Source organism: Onychostruthus taczanowskii, unplaced genomic scaffold, assembly GCF_017590055.1.
Source record: "Onychostruthus taczanowskii isolate IOZ18803 unplaced genomic scaffold, ASM1759005v1 scaffold4, whole genome shotgun sequence".
NCBI classification, from domain to species: Eukaryota; Metazoa; Chordata; class Aves; order Passeriformes; family Passeridae; genus Onychostruthus; species Onychostruthus taczanowskii.
Genome location: NW_024501459.1, coordinates 15,995,779 through 16,015,790, shown reverse-complemented (window position 1 = coordinate 16,015,790; position 20,012 = coordinate 15,995,779). Strand labels below are relative to the sequence as shown.

Here is a 20,012-nt window from a genome sequence, read left to right as displayed (position 1 = left end):
TTTCTTTCCTTCAAATGTTTAACCTATGTAGATCTAAAATGCTGGGGTGGGGGGTTGATTTTTATTTGGTTGGTTGGATGAGTTTTGTGCTTTTTTTAACATTTGCTTTACATCAAGGATGTGTAAAGCAAAATAAACACATAAATAAATAAATAAATAGCATCAGAATCCTCAAGTAGACAGTTCATTGCATAATCTCCTCAGACTTCATGTGTTGTTTTATCTGCAAGTAATACCACCTGCCCAAACCTGAGTTTCTGGCTTTGCTAGCTACTAAGCTGCTAACTGCATTTGGCAAACACGTTTGTCAGTCTTCCGATAACAGAGAAGAAAAAATTCACTACACTTAGTTTTGCATCTCTCCTCTTGAAGGAAAAAATTACCACGATGCCTGGGAGAAATTATTGCACTGTGAGGGAGATCTCAATAGCTGACGGAGATGAAACAAAGTTAGGCTTGGGGTTGGCTGAGGGTCTGTAACTGCATGACTGCAACCCACAGCAACAGTCCCCTGATGTTCTGCTCTGACCCTGTAGAATTAATATCCTTCTATAACAGAAATATATTTCATATTCTTGCCAATAAGGCACACTTAGGTGCATTTACACCTAAGCAATGATTACAGCTCCACATTTTCAGTATGTTGTAAACGAAATACTGATGTGCATGTCAAATACTATTTAGAAAAACACACTAAAATACTGGAAAGCTTTAAAAAAACATTTAAACTTTTAAAAATAAACATAGGTTTTAACCAAAAATATATAAAGTTTTCTGTCATCATTTATATTGAAAAGGGCTTTACTGAACAGAGCAAATTAATTGAACTGACTGATTCTGTTTTCATCATGCTCCAAAGATTCTAACAGTTTCCATCATGTTCCAAAGATTCTAACAGCTGCAGCCCACTCATCCTTTCTTAACTGGTTAGGAATTAAGGAGAAAGGAAACATTAAGTTTATTTAAGGCTTCAGTCATCCGTTATTTTCATCACTAACTCAGTTACTAACATTTTTAAATTAACAAGTTATTGCCTAATCAGCTCAGATGCAGGTTGGTTCTTTCAGGAGACAGCCTTCTCACATTACAGTGTTTCTCATTTTCATTTTCATTCAAGATCCAAAAAGTCACTCTAATGTTAATATTTTAAAAAAAAAAAACAAACAAAAGAGTCGTCACTGTCTGATGCACATTGAGTCATACTCACTTCTAGTCAAACACAATTTTTTACTCCAGGTAAACAAAGCCTTCAAGAAGAAAAGTCAGCCAAACTAGATTGTACAAGATGAACAATTTTACCTAGAGCTTTGAATGTCTATTAGTCCCTAAAGGCTGGTCTGAACATATGACAAATGCTGCTGCACAATTAAAAAAGAGAAGCATAATCCAAAACTTGGCCCTTCAATCTTTGACAGAAAAATTACTGGTGCAGACATGGCAGGGAGCAGAGGTGAGGTGAGACCCTGGACAAGAACTCTATCACAGGAACTGTTTGCAGTGCTGACAAAAACAGTATAATTGACATTTTGTAAGGTACTAGTAGGGATTGTCATACTCAAGAAAAAGACACTAAAAGCTCTCCTGGGATAATATACCATGAAAGAGCAGTCCAAAATTAACAAAGACTGGAAGTAAAGAGTGTTGACATAAATGTTACCAAAAATCTCGGGTTTCTGGGGAGCAAGGCTGCTGCAGAGAGACCATGCATATACTGAATGAAACTAAGCAGGGACAATAAAGAAGTCTCTTAAGTAGAAGAACTGATAGACTTACATGAAGATGGGACTACCAAAATTTTTTTATTTTACTACAAGTAAAACCTTTTACAAGCTGAGGAAGATTTCTGAAAGTTCTAGTAGGGATTCTTCTAATACTGAAAATCTGAAAGTTTCAAGGACTAGTTAACTCCTGTCTTGATGAGCCAGAAGGACTTATATCTGCATGGCCAAAAATAAACAAAATTTCAACTAAACACATTGTCTCATCTGCAGAAATACACAGGATGGCAATTAGACCACGCAAAGTGAAAATACTCATTAGGAGGACTGAGTAGTTTTCACATCCAGAGTAATGTCAAAAGCAAAATACATGCATTTTCTTGATCTAATTTACAAAAAAGTCTCCATGAAAAAGAAACACAGGTGGTGAAGAAACACTGAAAGATGAGGATTTTCTAACTAAACAATTTAAAAAGTCATATTTCAAATAATGCAAGCCCTTACCACTAATGGAGAAGGGAACACTGTGTCATAGGGGCAATATTTACTGTTTTCTTGCATCACAGATAAACTTTTTTTTCCCCATCCATAAATCCCTTTTTCTTGTCTCTAAAAATAAATTCCCAGTTTGGCTCTTGAATATGTCAATTAAGGGTTTAAATCTTTGAGGTTATCTTTACATAATCTTAAAAATAGGATTACATATAGCAATGTAAGAGTCAGCATCTTTGTATTTATAATCTTCCCGAAAATGAGGGGATTAATTCTGACAGGGCTACAACCACCACACATTCCCAAATATTAACTTGATACACCTCTTTATTCAAGCTCCAGGTAAAACTTCATTGCCCTGAAGGATATCAAGTTTTACTTTCAGAACTGTTTCATCAACACATACAAATATCACGCCCAGCATCAAAATTCCTGGACAACAAAAATTCACTGAGAGACTCTGGACAGCCCCATGAAGACCAAAGTGATCACAACCCTTCTGTCTAAACCACCCTCATCATACATAACTGTTACATAACTGGAAGAGTACAATCTAGTTACTAACTCCTACAGCTGATACTTTAATATTACTTCAGTTGTATATATTATTTTGGGTAACTACAGATTGATTAGGACAAAATAAGGCACAAGCAAAACCATGGAATGGACAACATAGAAGTCTATTAAAAAAATAGAGAATCATTTCCTAATCCATGTGAATCAACAGTTTCATGGAAGTCAGTCTTGTTAACAATAACAACATTATAAAATTTATACTTCTGTGAACAATACTCTCCAAATCTCAAAATGCTATTAAAATATCAGGAATCCAAGGGAACAACAACAGTGAATATTTCATTTATTTATTTTTCAGTCATTAGTAGAATAAAAAATTACTTATTCAAAGAATTCAAGCAGGCACATTTTAAATTGTGTTACTTATTTGGAAATGAGTGCATCTAGTGCAGGTATTTCTTGTAAAGCTGAAAGTTAAGAAGTATCACTGAAGCAGCAAACACACATTTATAAATTGCCTGCTGCTGTGAACGAGTAATTGAGGAGATATTTAATGAATAATCAAGGCACTCAGACATAAAAGAGTACACCCACCAAGAGAGAAAACCACTTCCTTACCCATATGATACCGCAAGAATCAAGCTAGGAATAAGACAAAAAGAAGTACCAAGCTAGTTTGGTCCAATTACCCGTGATACCATTTCATAACATATTAAAAACCCCATCACAAAAAAACAGTTAATTTTTTTTTCCACTTTAATTCATTAATGTGAAAAGGTCAATTAATGCTAAAGGTTGGAGAAGTGAACAGTGATTTCAGGAGGCTGCAGGTGTCAGAATCTCTGTCCTGTAGCTGTTCTGATCTTCTGTGTGAGGTATGGGAAGGAAAGATTTTAAGGGAACTCTGCCCATGGGAGAGCATGGAGGGTGGCAAAGCAACCCTGTGTGAGCATCTTGCAGGAAAAGACAGTTGTTCCACTTTGTTGGGTAGCAGAGAAAGTCATCCACACTTCTAGTCCTGCCTCCAGGCCCTTTTCTTCCACCAAAGAAACAAGACTGGGGTAGGGGGAAGGGAGTTACCACACCAATGAAAATCAGCAAGTATAGGATCAGAAGCAAGTTTATTGATGTAAAAATAAGAAGTAGGAAAAAAAAAAGTGTCTTTTCTTATGTCAGATGCAAGTAAGTTTCTTAATCAATTTCTTTCCATTTTAGACTTTCAAATTCCAGAATTTTTATTCAACATAATTCTGATTGAAAAGTCCATTTCACTATTTATCAACATTAAAAATGCTGATGATTTTGTCACAGCTAATTGAACACATGTCTAATTAACTGGGATTTTTTTTTAAAAAGTAACCAAAACTGTATCACTTCCAGAAAGAACCAGTAACTCTATTATCATTTTAAAAATTAAGGATTTCTCCCTTTGCCATCAGGAAACTTTCACCTGAGTAATTTAAGATGCACAAACAGAAACCAGATCTGAAACAGATCTGGAGAAATAATATCTGTAGACCCAAAAATGTGTTGGCCTTTCTTGCACTGAGCAATACGGTAAAGTCACTTCTACAATTCTCCTTGCCCTCTGCAACATTAACAAAAAAAAAAAAAATCTAAGACTTGGCATTCCCTATATGGATAGTTCTGATCATCAAAAGTAAAAATTACAGTAGTATTTACACATAGGCAAAGAGAGAACTTGAAGTTTTCTTCCCTCAAATGCCACAAACCTTACCACAAACCAAATGCCACTTTAAGAAGCAATGGAAATACTTATCACAAACACCAGTAGGGCCTTCTGAGAACCACTGAACATCTGCTTCATGTTGAAGACAAAACTAATTTGTTCCTCACAAAAATTTCATCTCTCCTCCTCCATTTTAGATGTTCTCCTCCTCTAAGATTTACTATTTCAGGCCAATTCAGAAAGTCCGCAGTTCCATTCCCTTTTCTGAACAAATATATGTTAACCAGGAATATACAGTGAAGCCAAATACAAATTTTGGTTTAGGTGCAATGGACTAGGGATACAGGCAAGACATCATGTAGGCCAAGGCATTAGCTTTAATTAATCAGAAATTAATTGGTGTATGGGGGAAGGGGGGGAAGAAAAAACAACCTTACTCCCGTGAACATTATCTCCCAGTAAAAAGCTATATTCATGGACATCTTATACACTTAATGAAAATACCTGCTGGTTTGAGTCCTTTCAATAGAATGCCAGAATTTAAAATACTCATAAAGCTGGCAAAATGGTACCTTGACATGCTTCAGCCACTTAGAAGAACCCTTTCACACATGCACTCTGTTACACTCACTCCTAAGGAACCAAAATTGTTTGAACATAATAACAAACTTTAAGAAAAGGAAAATATTGCCTAGCTATACTATTGCTTTAATTATTTCACATTACAAATTCTTCTGGCTGGTAAGAAAGGGGTATATAAAGGGGTATATAAAAGGGGTATATAAAGCTGTAAATTAACACACTGTAATAGTTAAGCAGGCAATAAATCCCATTTAAAATTACTAGAAGTTGCAAAAACATTGAAGAGATTTTTTTCAATGTCAAATAAAAGCCTTGACAAGCTTCAGTTAATTGAAATTAAGTAAATGAACTGAACAAGAACTATGGAGTAATGAAGCACCATTAAGCAGCAGGTGGGTTTTTGTCATTCGTACAGATACAATGAAAGAAATGGTTCAGTGGCAAAGCCCAGTAAACAGTGCTTCAATGTGGGACTTCTGCTAGACATATGAGAGAAAAGCAAAGTCCAAGTCACTCAAACAGTTCTAACCTTTAATTTTTAATCTGGATGCCTTACCCTGAATGTCTTGGATTCTTTCAATTTAACTTAATAGATCTGTTTATATAACATTGGAATATTACTTTTTTTTCTTTTTTTCTTTTTTTTTTTTTCACAGACTAAACCAAGTTCCACATCTTCTGGTATTCTTTTTTGCCCCAAGCAGCCAATTCCATACCTTTTTATCTGCATGAATTTAAACACTTCTTGTTTTTTTAACCCCTTATTTTTTTGTTGTTTTCACCTTTACTACCTTTACATTTCAGTCCTATGTATATTTTTCTCTTTGCATTTTATACCTATATAATCTAAAAATTTTCTGGGAGATATTTTAATTATTCACCAAAAAAGTACACATGAAACCTATATGTTACAAAATAAAAAATATTTAAGAATGGAACAAAGTAGCATGCATGCTTACCTTCAGGTTTTCTACCTATGTCTTGAAATTATGCATGAAACTAAAGAACCTGAAACATTACAAATCCTAATTTATTTGATGATACGCTCAATGAAGGAAAGATTATTAACGTTCAGAATCCCTGTGAAAACAACTTAAGCAATAGTTCTATGCTCAAACTGAATGCAAAAGATGGTATTAAATGTATTCAGAATCATAAAGCATAGAGTAAGTTTAATACTTAGCCAGTAAATTTGTAAGATGCTGTGAGTAGTACTGAACAGCCTCCTCAACTATGAGACACCATTTGCTAAAGTATTATAAATAGTAGCTTAAGTCATTGTTTAATAGCTCAGAAAATACTAGGAATGGAAATAATTTTTCCCTGATTATTTAAAATATTACTAAGAGCACTGATTTCACTTCTCATACAATGGAAACACAGAGTGATAGCACTTCTAGGACAGGATTGTAGTAAAGACCATTGTTTGTTGAGCAAGAAAGTATTTTCTATGGTACCTACTGCTAAACTTGAGTCAGACAAATACTGATGGACTGAAATGTAGGTCTCTACCTTAAATAAAAAAATCGAGGATAGTTTATAAAAATGCAAAGCTAACAACTTGAAACTATTTAACAGAATATTTAGCTACTTATCAAGATTATAAGATCCCTTCAGATACCTTTAGTACGTACTCCAATTCCTTAGGTTGATGAGTTTAAAATACGTATGTTAAAAAAATACCTATTTCATCAGGCACATAAATATCACCTATACAAACAGATCTGGAAAACCTGAAAGGACAGTAAAATGTACTGTTCAAAACATTTGTAACTGTAGGACATACTCTGTGCTAATAGTGAATATTGGAAACTTTTTTTTTTTTTTTTTTTTTTTTTTAAGTAGAGGTGCTCCAGCGCCTTAACCATCTTGATAGCCTTTAATTAAACTCTCTCCAGCACATCCACATCTCCTTTGTACTGTACTCAGTACTGGGCACAGCACTCCAGACGTGGCCTCATCACCAGTGCTGAATAAAAGGGAAGGACCACCTCCCTCAGCCTGACAGATATCCTTTGTCTAATGCAGCCCAGGAACCGGCCACCCTCTCTGCCCCCACGGCATAGTGCTGCAACATGCTCAACCTCATGTCCACCACGACCCCCAGATAGCTTCTTCCAGCACAATGTTTTGTTTCTCCTGTTAAAACTCAAATGTACTACCAAAACCATCTTCAACTTACAGTATCCCTCACTCCTTTATCTAAGAACAGCTTACAAGTATCCCCCCCAAAAAATGATAATTACTTGAGGCTGAGAGATCTGGAAAAGGACCAAAACTTCTTAATTAGTACTTCAACAAAACAAATTAGAAGAAAGCTATGAGAATATTCTCATACTTTCTGTTTTCATGAACATACTTTTGGGAGTGGATCTTCAGACCAGCCAGAACAGTCAGGGATACAGGAGCATTTAATTTCTCATCTTTTGCCAAGGCCACAGTACATACTGGTGGGTATGGATTCAGTAGTGGCTTCCTTAGGATTTGCTTTCACCGAAGCAGAATTTCAGCTTCAGCACACTCCTCCTCCAAGGTTTATGAGGCCTTGACAACAGGACAAGGCACTAGTTTTCCCTGACAGTAAACCAACAGCTTCTCCAGAGATACTTCAATGTCCCTGATACATTGTAAATATTTTGTTACTAAGTTCCAAGTTGCCAACCCTGAAGCAGACCGACAGAGAACTGAACTGGAAAGCAAACTGTAACTCTTCTTAAAACATAGGACATCCTGAGATGGAAGAGACCCCTGAGGATCACCCTATCCAACTCCTGACTCCACGCAGTGCAACATAAAAGTTAAACATCTTTTAACATAAAGTCAAAAGTATCTCAGAGCACTGTCTGAATGCTTCCTGAACAGGATGGATTGGTCAGTTCCCAGGGCTATGATATTATCCGCGTTTGTAACACTTGGTTGGAAGAGTCCCATGGCTGGAGCACTGGGATGGAGGGCTACAGGCTGCTCAGGAGCAATAGGCAGAGCAGGCAAGGTGGAGGAATTGGTCTGTTTGTGAGCAAAGGATTGATTGCACAGCCTTACAGTTAGCAGTGATGTGATTGAGAGCCCCTGAGAGAGGATTAGGGGTATGGAAGAAAAGGAGTTATTACAGTGGGTGTCTACAACTGATACCCCAGTCAGGATATAATCATTGATGAATTATTCTCGAGGCAATTTAGGGGAAACCCATGAATTTGTAGCCCTTGCCCTTATAAAAGATTTCAATTAATATCAATCAAGAGCACCCCACCACTATGATGAGGAAGGAAATTCTTGAAGTCTGTAGGAGGAAACTTCTTGTCACAGGTAATCAGTGAGTCAACTAGAAAATATGCCCTCCCAGACTTGCTGTTTGTGAATACAGAAGGACTTGTGGGGGATTTGACAGTAGGTTGAGCTGTGATCTTGAAATGATCCTGTTTAATTTTATATCCTTCTACGATAAGGCCAGTAACCTTGTGGATGAAGGGAAGGTGGCATATATAGTTCCGGATTTTAGCAAGGCTTTTGATAGTGTTCCTCACAACATCCTTCAGGACAGGTTGCCCAACTGTGGGATGAGCAGGCCCATGGTATACTCACTGTCTGAAGGGCAGAGCTCAAAGTGTTGTACCAAATGGGACTACACTTGACTGCAGACCCGTCCCAGTGCTGTTCATCAAGGCTCAGTTTCCAGGGCCAGTCCTTTTCAATATTTGTATCAATTATCTGGATATACTGGAGTTGAATGTACCAGCAGCAAGTCTGCTGACTGGAAACTGGGGAGGGAGGCGCTAATCGCCTCTCCAAGTTGTTTAGTGAGAGGACATGTAGGAATGGTTCAACATTGAGTCAGGGGAAGTTCACACCTGACATCAGAAAGTATTTCTTCACTGAGAAAGTGGTCAAACACTGTAACAGGTTTCTTAGAGAGGTGGTCTATGCCCCAGGCCTGTCAGTATTAAAGAGCCATTCAGACAGTGCCCTTAACACCATAGTTTACCTTGCTGTCAGCCCTGAACTGCTCAGGCAGGTGGACTATATAATCACTGTAGGTCCCTGCCAATTGAAATATTGTATTCCATTTTATTCTTGCAAACAGACAGCTTGGGGCCATGACCAGTTCCCTGGGAAGCTTGTTCCAGTGCTTGACCCCACTTTTGAGATCCTTTCCAACATACGCCATTCCATGATTCAGCAGAGAATTTCTTATTAACCAACCAAACCAAAACAGTTTTAAGCAATTCCCTCACCTCCTATCACTGGACACCAGAAGATCAGCACCTCCTTATCTGTTCCCCATCATAAGGGAGTTGTAGACAGCAATGACATCACTTCTACGTTTCATCTAAGCCATGCAAACACAGTATCCCGAGCTGCCCCTCATAGGTCATGCTCTCTACTCCTCCTTTGGACAAATTCTAACATTTTTCACACTGATATAAATATTACTGTATTTATCCTCCTTAAGCCAAGCTATATGCATTTTTCACCCCTCCATCTCAGAAACCAAATCTGCATTTACTCCTATTGATATAGAGAGAAAGCTATATACAAACAGTATTTTCTGCATTTTTTTCAAGTACATTCACTGACCATTGCTACAAATGTTGCAGAATTGACTGTGCATTATCTATAACATCATTACTAGCCTCATATAAAGGTCTAAGAAAAAATACAGTACCATTACAGAAGTTTACAAAAAAAATTTATTTCTAAGTGTTATGCAAGAGTCCCAGACAAATTACTATGATTCCACTGCACACATCTGCCTGTTCTGTTCTGCCTTATACTTGGACCTTTTTAGCCTTGTTTTCCCAAGCAAACATCGCATGCATGACTCATACGGTCCACCTGCCTCTTCCCCATCTTCCTTTCATCTCCATCCCTCTAAGTGAATCAGTTCACCACCAGATCCAGTTAAATAAACGGAGAAATAATATCTTCTGAAACACCAAGTTCCCATGAGTTTCACAAAGTTCAATAGCATAGCAGAGGAAAGAGACACGATTTCATGTTCTTGCTGAGCAAAGGCAGCAGCGTGAGTTCAAGCTCTCTACACTGACTGACTCAAAAGCTACACAAACACCACAGAAAGCTCTGAATGCAGCTCTGAGCTGCAGCAGTGCATAGTGCCTTTTTTATAAATAAGAAGAGTCTAGGACAACACATGCAGCAAAGAATTGTAACTGTATGAAAAGTCTGTATGGAACCTAGTTCCACTGCTACAGAGCAACTTGCAGCAAAATATTTACAGTATGCGTTGCTTGTGAATCTTAATCACAGTGATGCTTCTAGGTCCTACCACAATGCCAAATGATGAAAAATACCACAATGCCTCCTCTGTGTGTTACAGATAAACGTACACACACAGTGAAACAGAGTAAACAACTTCCAGGTTTCTTGAACAGAACAATGGTAGTTAAAGGTCAACACATATGTGAAGAAATCAGGGAAGAACATTTTCTCCTTAATTCTAATATTTAGCTGAATAGTTCTCATATCTGCCAGAACACAATATGTGCTAGCTACACAAGCCTTTCTGGGTTGTCTTCTGCTATGGAGAATCCCAATGCTTGGTATAAATTATTGCTCATCAGACTTGCATCAAGAGCAATGTAAAGTAATATATTAAGATAGACTGCTAAAATATGGGCAGATTTTAATGTACCCACACTGCAAACAGAAAACTTTACCTAGTTACATATAGGTACTTCCATATTAAACTATATAGGTAACCTATTTTCACCACATGGAAAATGGAGAAGTATGAGCTACTGAACAGGCAGAGAGCCTGAGCACATACCAAGAGTGCCCAGATATCTTATAAAATCCACTCACAGGAATTTGTGTCTGTCAGCACCACCTTATTAGTTACAATAGCGTTGACTGGTGTAAACACATCTCTACTGCAGCCATAGCAAAATTAGCAAACATGGAACAACTTTAAAGACATTAACCAAGAGCGCTGCTGTTACTGTTACATCCCCCCCTCCACTATGTTTTTATAGGATATTAAAAAAGGTGACTAAGGAATACCAATAATGGGAAATATATTATTACTGCTCCACAAAATAGTTCCCCAACCTCCCCATTGTTTCGGTAAGACACAAAAAAACAACAATTCAAAGTGGGGAAGAGAAGCCTCCTCAGTGTTATGAGAAAGAGGCAGAAGGGGTTTTGCTTTTTTTTTGTCAGTAAGACATTTGATGTGATCCACCTCTCACCAGTAACTTTATCTCAAAAAATAGCTCAAAGAGGTATAAGTAGAATTCACTGCATGTTCTCACTCTCTTTTCTCTGAATATTTGATTTTTTAAAAGTGCTATGCAAGGCTCTTTCCAGCTGTCAATCTCAGCAGTGTTAAAACACTAAAACATGTCTGTCCTACTTCCAGTCACAGACTGCACTAATCTTACCTACTGCTACCTGAGAGCTTTCAGCCAAGCACTGTCACTTACTTTTTCAAAAATAGCCCTTCAGTCTCTACAGTGCTAGAGAATTCAACCTGATCCTTACCAAGGCTCTAAGCTGATGAATAATTCTCACATCTTAAAACAAAGAGTTGCCTGTTTCTGCTAATTATTTTCCAATCCAATTTTAGTCTGAGTCAATCTGATTCCAAAATTTAACTACAAAGAAAAAATCACAAGTTGAGAACATGAAAATTTAATAAAACACAGGTCTTACCAGAAGGGCCCAAAGTTTGACTTTGCAAGGCCAATACTGAACCGCAATAATACCTTGCATATTAAGTTTAACACACCATTACAAAAGCAACAGAGAATGAAAACACACTTTCTCTAAAAGTATCCTCTCTAGAGAAAAGCTAAAGACTAAACTATAAAACTTAAAATGATTAACAGCTTATTCTTGAGAGCAACACTGCCTTGAAAAAGTGCACAGAAAAGACCAGCTTCCAACTGAAGGATGTCAGAGATATTCCCTAATTCAGGTTGATTTTTGAGGGACTTGTGGGGGTTGGTATTAGAGGAAAGATGAGCAAGAGAAAAGCATCTCCAGCATCCTTTACCGACAAAATATACATTTGCATGATATGGTCAACCCACAGGCCTTCAGCCTGAAGAGCATTAAAAACGCTTAGTCATTCTCTAAGATTCATCCATATGAATCTCTCCTCCTCTTGCTGTCCTTTCTTGTGCCTTCCCCAGTTGTACTGCACAGCTTTCAAGACACGGCAGAACACAGAAAAGTTGAAAAAATACACAAAGCATTCATTCAAGCTAGGAATGCACTGTGCACAGAAACAGTGGCATGATGACATTCTCTGCTTTATGCTTTAGTCTATTCCTATATCTTCTATATCAACCTTTAGGAACACCAGTTTTTAAACTGAAGTGCCACTGAACATCTGGAAAAATGTTCCTTATTCCCCTCTGTTATAAGGGAGGGATTGAAACACAAAATGTTCAAATATGCAGGATTTGAACAGGAATATAAGGAAATATTCCTGTATATATTTCCTGAATATAAAGGGAAAATAAGCCCAAAGTATGTCTCTGCTTTGCATCCAAACGCAAAGATTTGGATGCAATAAATCTATTGCTAATAGATTTATTGCAATAAAGATTTATTTAATCAATTTTGATTTCTTATAGCCTTTAAAGCATTGAAACTGAAGCAACCAGCATGATAGATTTATACAAAAGAGAAAAGAACAGCAACCAACTCTGAAAGCAGGCTGTCCCTGTCAGTTATATTATAAAAAAAAAAAAAAAAAAAAAAAAAAAAAAGATACAGTGGGCAGTCTAGACTAACTTGTTCTTTGAAAGAATTTTAAAATGCATTTAGTTCATGTACTAAAGTACAATCTGTATGACCTTTTTTATTAAAATCCCTATTTCTTAGCAATGGATTTTCTCCTCGTCTGTTTATTCCTTATTTTGAATCATACATCAGTCAATCTCAACTGAACTGTGTAAGAATTACTTCTTGATAAACTACCCTCCACAACTTTTCTAACTCTAACACCTCTTTGTTTAGTTGTATGACACAGGATTAAAAGCATGGGCTGAAAGTTATATTTAATATACTTAATATATTTAATATTTTGGGTTCTGTGAGCCTCTGCTAGAGGCCTCTCTTCATTTTCTATTAATGCTATAAATTAACAACACTTTTCATTTTATTTCCACAGAAGCTGTACTACTCTGATAGTTTTCTCCTGAATCAGTTACATTCTCCTGATCAACACTGAATACAAACAACAAAGAAACCAAACAGTTAATTTGTAAAATATCTGGGAGATTCCCAAAACCATTTACCATAGAATAGTAACAAATATGCTTAGGTAAATAATACAAAAATAGGATTTAGATTTTTACTCCATTTCTGATGGGACATTTTCATAAAACAGTTCTTAGCTATGTTTGGTTCTTGTTACCAAATACTTCATTACACCTCATTTAATAGTTGTAGCTACTCTTTCCAACACTATGTTAACACAGAAAATGTACCTATCACCAAATATTACACTACCCACTGCTATTTCCAACTAAAGGTTCACTACTCAATAAATAATTTCACTACCAATTTTGTCATTAGCAGAAGACTTTTCATCATGTTATGAACTAAGATTCCAAATAGTTTTCTTTCTCATAGCCATTCCCTTAACAATGCAGTTTAAGTCACCACCCATGACAATATTTTGTCAGCAATCTCTTACAAGACACTCAGCCAGGGATTTATTTTATTTTGGAATGACAAACAGATATCAGTCTTCCACCAGATTTTCAATACTAACTGATTTTTTCCTGTCCTTGTAACTGGCATCTTAAAGTCAAAAAACATCTTCTTTTTCTTTTTTTTTTTTTAAAGCCCAAAATCTTTTCAGCTACTAAGTAAGAAAAGTGATCATTTTTTAAAAAGATAACACTTTACAAAGATAGCTGGAAGTGGAAAATAAATTGTGCCCAGAATGGAGGAAAAAAGGGTACTGAAATTTAAGAAGAAGCAGTTTCCACAATTTAACCTGAGGAGAAAGGGAAGTTTGCCAATCCTATTACTATTTATCTTCTATTGAGCTTTCCTCTTACATTTTATTTTGCTTTTTAATTTTTATGTTTACAAACATAATTTTATGTCATCATAGACACTAGGAAATACAAGAGAGGATTGTGTATGTAATTTTGGTACACCAGTTAATAAAAACAAGGTCAGGTTTAAGACTAAAGTATCATGATCTGTTCAGCAGTTTTACTTCATCCTTACAAACAACAAACAAAAAAAAGTCCTTCTGAATTTCTCAAGAACTGCCACAGCACTCTGTTTCAAAACTGGACATGTGTTATTTTTTCAGTTCTGATGCCAAACCATATTGTGCAATTTTAAAGATTATCAACTTTATCTTTCCTGTTTATTTTAGCCCATTTTAAAACACATTTGAGAAATTTCTGGCTACCTTGAAATGCACATAAAATCCAAAGTCCTCCTATATTTTTCACCCACCTATATGAGGAACAGGTAAAAATTTTCAGTTGCTTCCTTTTTTAAAGGATTCTTCTGCTAATCTCCGGCTCTATTCAGATCTTACAGCAAAAGGTCTGGGATAAAAACCCCAGTGATGAGAAATGTGTGCAGAGTATCCTGTTTACTGCTCTCTATGCTCACAGAAGCACAGATGAGAGCTCTCCTCTGCCCACTTCAGACTGCAAGGTGAAGACATTTAAATGCACAAACCAGAATTATTTTGCTGCTTATCTTTAGAATCTTTCTCTTCTCATCAGTTTTTAAATTGCTTTCTTCTATTTTCAAGACAATATCCTGCAAAATAAGCCTAGAATCCTAATGGAATCAAAGTAGATGGGAGTAGTTCTGTGCTGTTTGAACTACTTGAGTGGTCAGTTACTAATATGCATTTGCATTCTCAGTGCCATTTACATGTAAGACAAATCAAGAGACTGACCTACTGTGTAACAGATAATTTTATTCAGAAAAAGGTATTCAGGTTTTGAATTGGTTACATTTAAGTATGCTCAGATGCTAGCCACTTAAAGCAGAACATAAGCATATCTAACATACTCCAATGAAAAGAAAAAGGGTGGTTAATAAAAACCAAAGAACGTAATCTGCTTTGTTAAACAAATGCTTCACTCCAATTTTATTGATGACTTTATTTTAGTCAAAAGCCATGATAAATAACACAACCAGCTCAATAAATTCCAGTTGACTCTTCAAAATCAGTAGAATTTGTAAGTTAAATCCAAAGCCACTCTCTTTTAACAGGATTTTAAAAGTGATTTTTTTGACAGTACTGAATTACCAAACTGTACATTAGATTAACAATTTACACAGTGCTCGACAATGACTGAGGGGAGACAGAATCAAAATATATTTGTTTCTTTGCCATATATAGGCTGCTATAGAACTACATCAGTATACTCATGTAAACCTCCAATGATTAATTGCTTCTTACTATATGTGCAATAATTAGTAGACCTATATGTAAAAGAAACCTAAAGGTTTTCCTGACATACTTTCCCTGCAATGTTAAGAAATTAAAAAAAAAAACAAAACAAAACAAAAACAAACCTAGCACTCTCCCCTGTAAACAATTCTGACATCCTATAACCACTCTGACAGTTGATGGCTTCCCTGGAATCTCCAGTGTTTCCCTCTAAAGCAACACTACACTTGGAAAACAGAGCTAAACTTTAATACCCTTCTGATTAAACTAGCAGCTCCTCAAACACAGCAAATACATATCACAAGCAGCAGCAATTAGAGCTTTTCACTCACAAAAAGCAACTAAAAACAAAAACTCCCTCTCACCATCTCTTAAAGGTATCATAGCAAATTTTAGTAAAAACTGTGCCATGTCAGTGTTCTGCTGGGGAGAGTGGCAGGGCAGGGAAAGAAGGTGCACCACTCTAAGACGACTTCTTTTTTATAAGCCTTTGGAATGCCTCTTCCAGACACTCCCAACTCCTGCTGGTAAGTAGAGGAGAATTCTCTTTCCAGCTATATTAATTTTCTTCAAGAAAACAGTGGTGACACCTCCAGTATTTCCAGTGATCCTTACCTATGGCCTTTATGTAACAAGAGGAGAACTCCAGCCTACTACAGTACATCTGAATGAACACCGACACAGAAAGTGGCCGACTAATGCAACGGCAACAAAATTTGAAAGAAGAACGTGGATGTAACCAGCTCCTACTGCATGCGTTGGGACACAGACCTAAGAATATAGAAGAGTGTCACTCTATTGCATAACTCAGAATTCAAATTAAGAGTTCAGCAGTTCTGGTTTATAAGTTCCACAAGGACAGGAAAAATAACAGGATTTTTGCTAATGTGACACTACCATAGAAACTGGGGAATCCTGCCCCAGTTTCCGTACTTTATTATAGGCACACTGAAGCAGCTTTTCTGATTTTGAGTCACTATGCAACTGATTTTCTGGCAGAGACACAAGAGTTTTTGTTTTGTATATATCTTTTTTTTAAATTCAGGTAAATGTTACACTGCAGAAGCAGGCGAGTGCAGTACGAGGCTTGTCTAAAATATAGAACATTTTTATAAGTAGCTGCACCCCTTTTCAGTCTTTACTAAGAGTCTTTTAACACAGCTAAAAGTAGCTCACAAGTATCACTTAAAGACAGGTTGCAGAAAGCACTAATTTTGGTTATCACTCCATTCACTACCTCACCTAGCCTTCACACTTCATTACCTCAACTCAATTCTAAAATGAACTTGGGGGTTTTTGTGAGGGATTTAGGTTGCAAGGGTTTTTTTTTAAGCTAACAATGAGTATTTGCTTTAAGTGCACAAAGAGAAGCCATTTCCAATTAACAGACATGGCTTAGGTCATGATATTTTGATCATGGCACCTTAGTTTTCAAGTCTAGTGTTTTAATGGCATAGGAAGCACAAAGAAACTGAATGTGATACCAACTCCCTCTTGTATATCCTTACTCCTGATTCTTCCTGTTCAAAACCCAGAATAAAATCTCTTTCCCCACAAACATTCTTTCATAAGAAACAACAGGGAAGTGGGTAGAAATTCCAACTTATCAAAATTTCCAACTTCATACTCAAAGATAAAAAGCAAGATCAAAAGCAGTAAATCTAGCAGAAATTTCTCCTTCCAAGGGTTCCACAGACTCCTGAAAAGGGGTTGGCTCTGAACTCCATCAGTATTCCTGTGATTTAAGAAGCACTTGTAGGCAAAGTGATTATTTAAACTTTATTGAAAACCCTCTAACAAGAACATACTGGCTGACTTACAGTGTTTTTTTCACTGATATTTAGCAACAAATGTAAACTATTTTACAAACAAAAATAATCTGTATTCTTTTGGTACAAAGTGTCCCGTACCAAGAGAATAAATCAGTCCCAAAGCTCTCAAGCTTTCAAGTATAATTTTGTATTTAAGGGAATTATTCTACAGTGTCTTTGGGGAAAGTCCATGGATAGTTCTAAGCTGCTCAAGATAGAAGCACTTCCAGGGCTAGACCTTTAAAATATAGCTCAAAATCCACACTGAAGAGGTGATAAAGGGATTTTAAACCCACAAGTTCACAAGCAGCATCAACCAAAAGTATTTCTAGTTGCCCCATTTCATCTTTGTCATGAATCTAAGTAAACAGTGCTTTTGTGGACGTAAAATTTTTCTGAAAGGGTAAAAAATTCTCAGATTTTTTCTCTAAGTAAATTTATTTAATCTCTATTAGTATTTAAATTGACCAGAAATTGCTATTCATTTTAGACCTTGACCAACACAGACTCAGATAAGGCAGCATAGAAATTTTTTTTGAAATATACAACCAGTTCAAGTTAGTAAAGCATTACCACAGCCAGTATCAGTCCCTTTGTTTCTATATTGCAGAGATTAAACCACCATACCAATTTTAAGAGTAGACTTATTACCATGAAGATCATACTGTCTTTCACAGGTATGACCATATATAACCCAGCTACCTGCAGTCAGGAATTGCATCTCCTAGTAAACCAGTATTATTAAACTTGCATAACCGGAGGTTTTTTTTCAATGCACGGCATCCTGATTACTTTTTATAAGACACAGGTGCCCTGTGAAAATGCAACTGAAATATGAATACCTTTTTTTACAGTTTCACCCAAACATCGAAGAGCTCCCATTAAAATAATTAGATGGTGTTAAGTCCTTTTCTCTCTTTGATGTTCAGTTTAAACATTTATAGATCTGGAAGCAGACCTAGATCATCCTAGTTAAACTGGGATGAGAATTGGTATCATTCCAAAAATAAAGACAACTACAAATAAAATCAAGTAAATAAACACACTGAGTTGTAACATCTTGCAACAACATAAACAAAGATAAATGACACAAACAGGTCTTTTGAGGTCTTCACACAGTCTGCTCGGGCAAACACCCATCACAGGTGAAAGACAAGCAGACACCTAAAACCGGAGTGCTGACCGAGAACACCCCGTGTTCCCTGCGCCTGGCACCGTGAGGGGCGACAGCAGGGGAGGGGTCACGGCTCCTCACCTCCTCCCTCTCCGGCTTCACCAAAGGAAGGTGAACACAAACGTAACAATGTCCTTCTCCTCTGCTTTCACCCCGCACATGAGCAAGCCAGGGCCGGCAGTGGAGCTCTGCCTCACTGACTCCTGGCCACTAAAGCCTCTCGCAATCCACTCAGCGTTGACACAGGTCACGACTCAACCCCCAGTCACCCTCGCAAAGGCCGTAGACAGGAATAAACAAGGTTATTCGCCCGACACCGGACACCGGCGACACTCCCACTCCCTCTCCCCCCGCCCCACACAGACACAGGCTCACCACAGCCCCGACCCTCCCTCCCCTCGCCAGGTGCGGGCCCAGAGGCCCTCAGCCCTGTCCAGACGCGAGCCAGAGTGGGAGACGGCAGGGAAGCAGCAATTCTCCGAACACCATGCGGGGCGTCGGGAGGGGAGAAGCAACAGCCGCCGCCCCCCGCCAGTAGAGCCCGAGGGGTGCGACGAGTGGAAGTGCCGGAAAGGAGAGACCGAGACCTCACTACGGCTCCCTTCGCCATTTTAGCCCCCACGCCCATTCCCCTCCTCCCCGCCCCTCGGTGACAGGGACAGATCGCACTCGTCCAGCGCCCACCCCTCCGGCTGCCCACGGCCGAGCGCCGGCGAGGAGCGAGGACGGCAGCCGTGCTTCTGCCGGGCCAGACCGCAAACCAAAGGGGCTGCGGCACAGCATGTTTTGTGCCCTTACCGTGGCTCGCAGCCTCACAGCTGCTGCCGCCTCCTTCTCCTTCCTTCCACCTCTCTCTTCTTCTTCGCTTTCTCGCCGCCGCGGCGGCTCCTCACCCCTCCGCGCCGCGCTCCGCCGCCGCCGCCGCGCAGAATGATGCCATCTCACAGCGGCATCGGCGGCTCCCGCACAACAGCCCTCCTCCCGCCCCTCCCGGCACCGCTCCCGCTGCCGCTCCCGCTGCTCCCGCCCGGCGCCCCCGACGGCCGGGCCAGCCTCGTGCACGCGCCCGGGGCACGGGCAGCAGGAACTTGTGGAGCTGGAGCCGGAGCCGCTGGAGCCGCCCCGGCGGGAGGGCCCAGTCGGGACCGAGCAGTGCGCAGCGGCGGTGGGAGGGAAGAGGCGAGCCTGAACCGAGGCTCTTCAAAGGGGACAGGGCTTATTCCTAGCGCCTGCCCCGGGCTGAACCAAGTCGGGCGCCGCGGCGGGGAGAAGAGCCGAGAGCACGGAATCGACTTCGGGGGAGGCGGGGCCGGGCTGCAGCCCTGGGGCACTGGCCGCGGGACAGAGCCTGCTGGGGCAGGATAAGGAGGGCTCCTGCAAGTCGCTGTCCCCCGACAAGGCTCCTCTGCGGCGCGGAGAGCCAGCACACCCCGGTGCGGTGCGAGCGATAAAGGCGGGGGGTGTCTCCTCCACCCGCCTCCCGCCCTCCCTTCCCGGCCGTGCAGGCAAGGCGGGCTCCTGTGCCCCGCCGGGAGCCTCTGCCGCCGCCGTGACAGCAGCCCTGCCCGCGATTCCCCTGGCAGGTCCCCGTCCTCAACCGCCGAGCCTCTTCTGCCTCCCTGAG

At 39.1% G+C, this 20,012-nt stretch overlaps 1 protein-coding gene across 3 annotated transcripts in view; it reads right to left on the bottom strand.

Moving 5' to 3' along the window:
• WWP1 (WW domain containing E3 ubiquitin protein ligase 1) overlaps window positions 1-19,568 on the bottom strand; it is a 59,030-nt gene extending 39,462 nt beyond the window's left edge. The window contains exon 1 of one of the 3 annotated variants that reach the window (XM_041412498.1): window positions 19,187-19,568. The gene's annotated coding sequence lies outside the window, so the exon portion shown is untranslated. The remainder of the gene's footprint in view (window positions 1-19,186) is intronic. The other 2 variants (XM_041412497.1, XM_041412496.1) reach the window with 2 other exon arrangements.
• Between the last annotated feature and the right edge of the window lie 444 nt (window positions 19,569-20,012).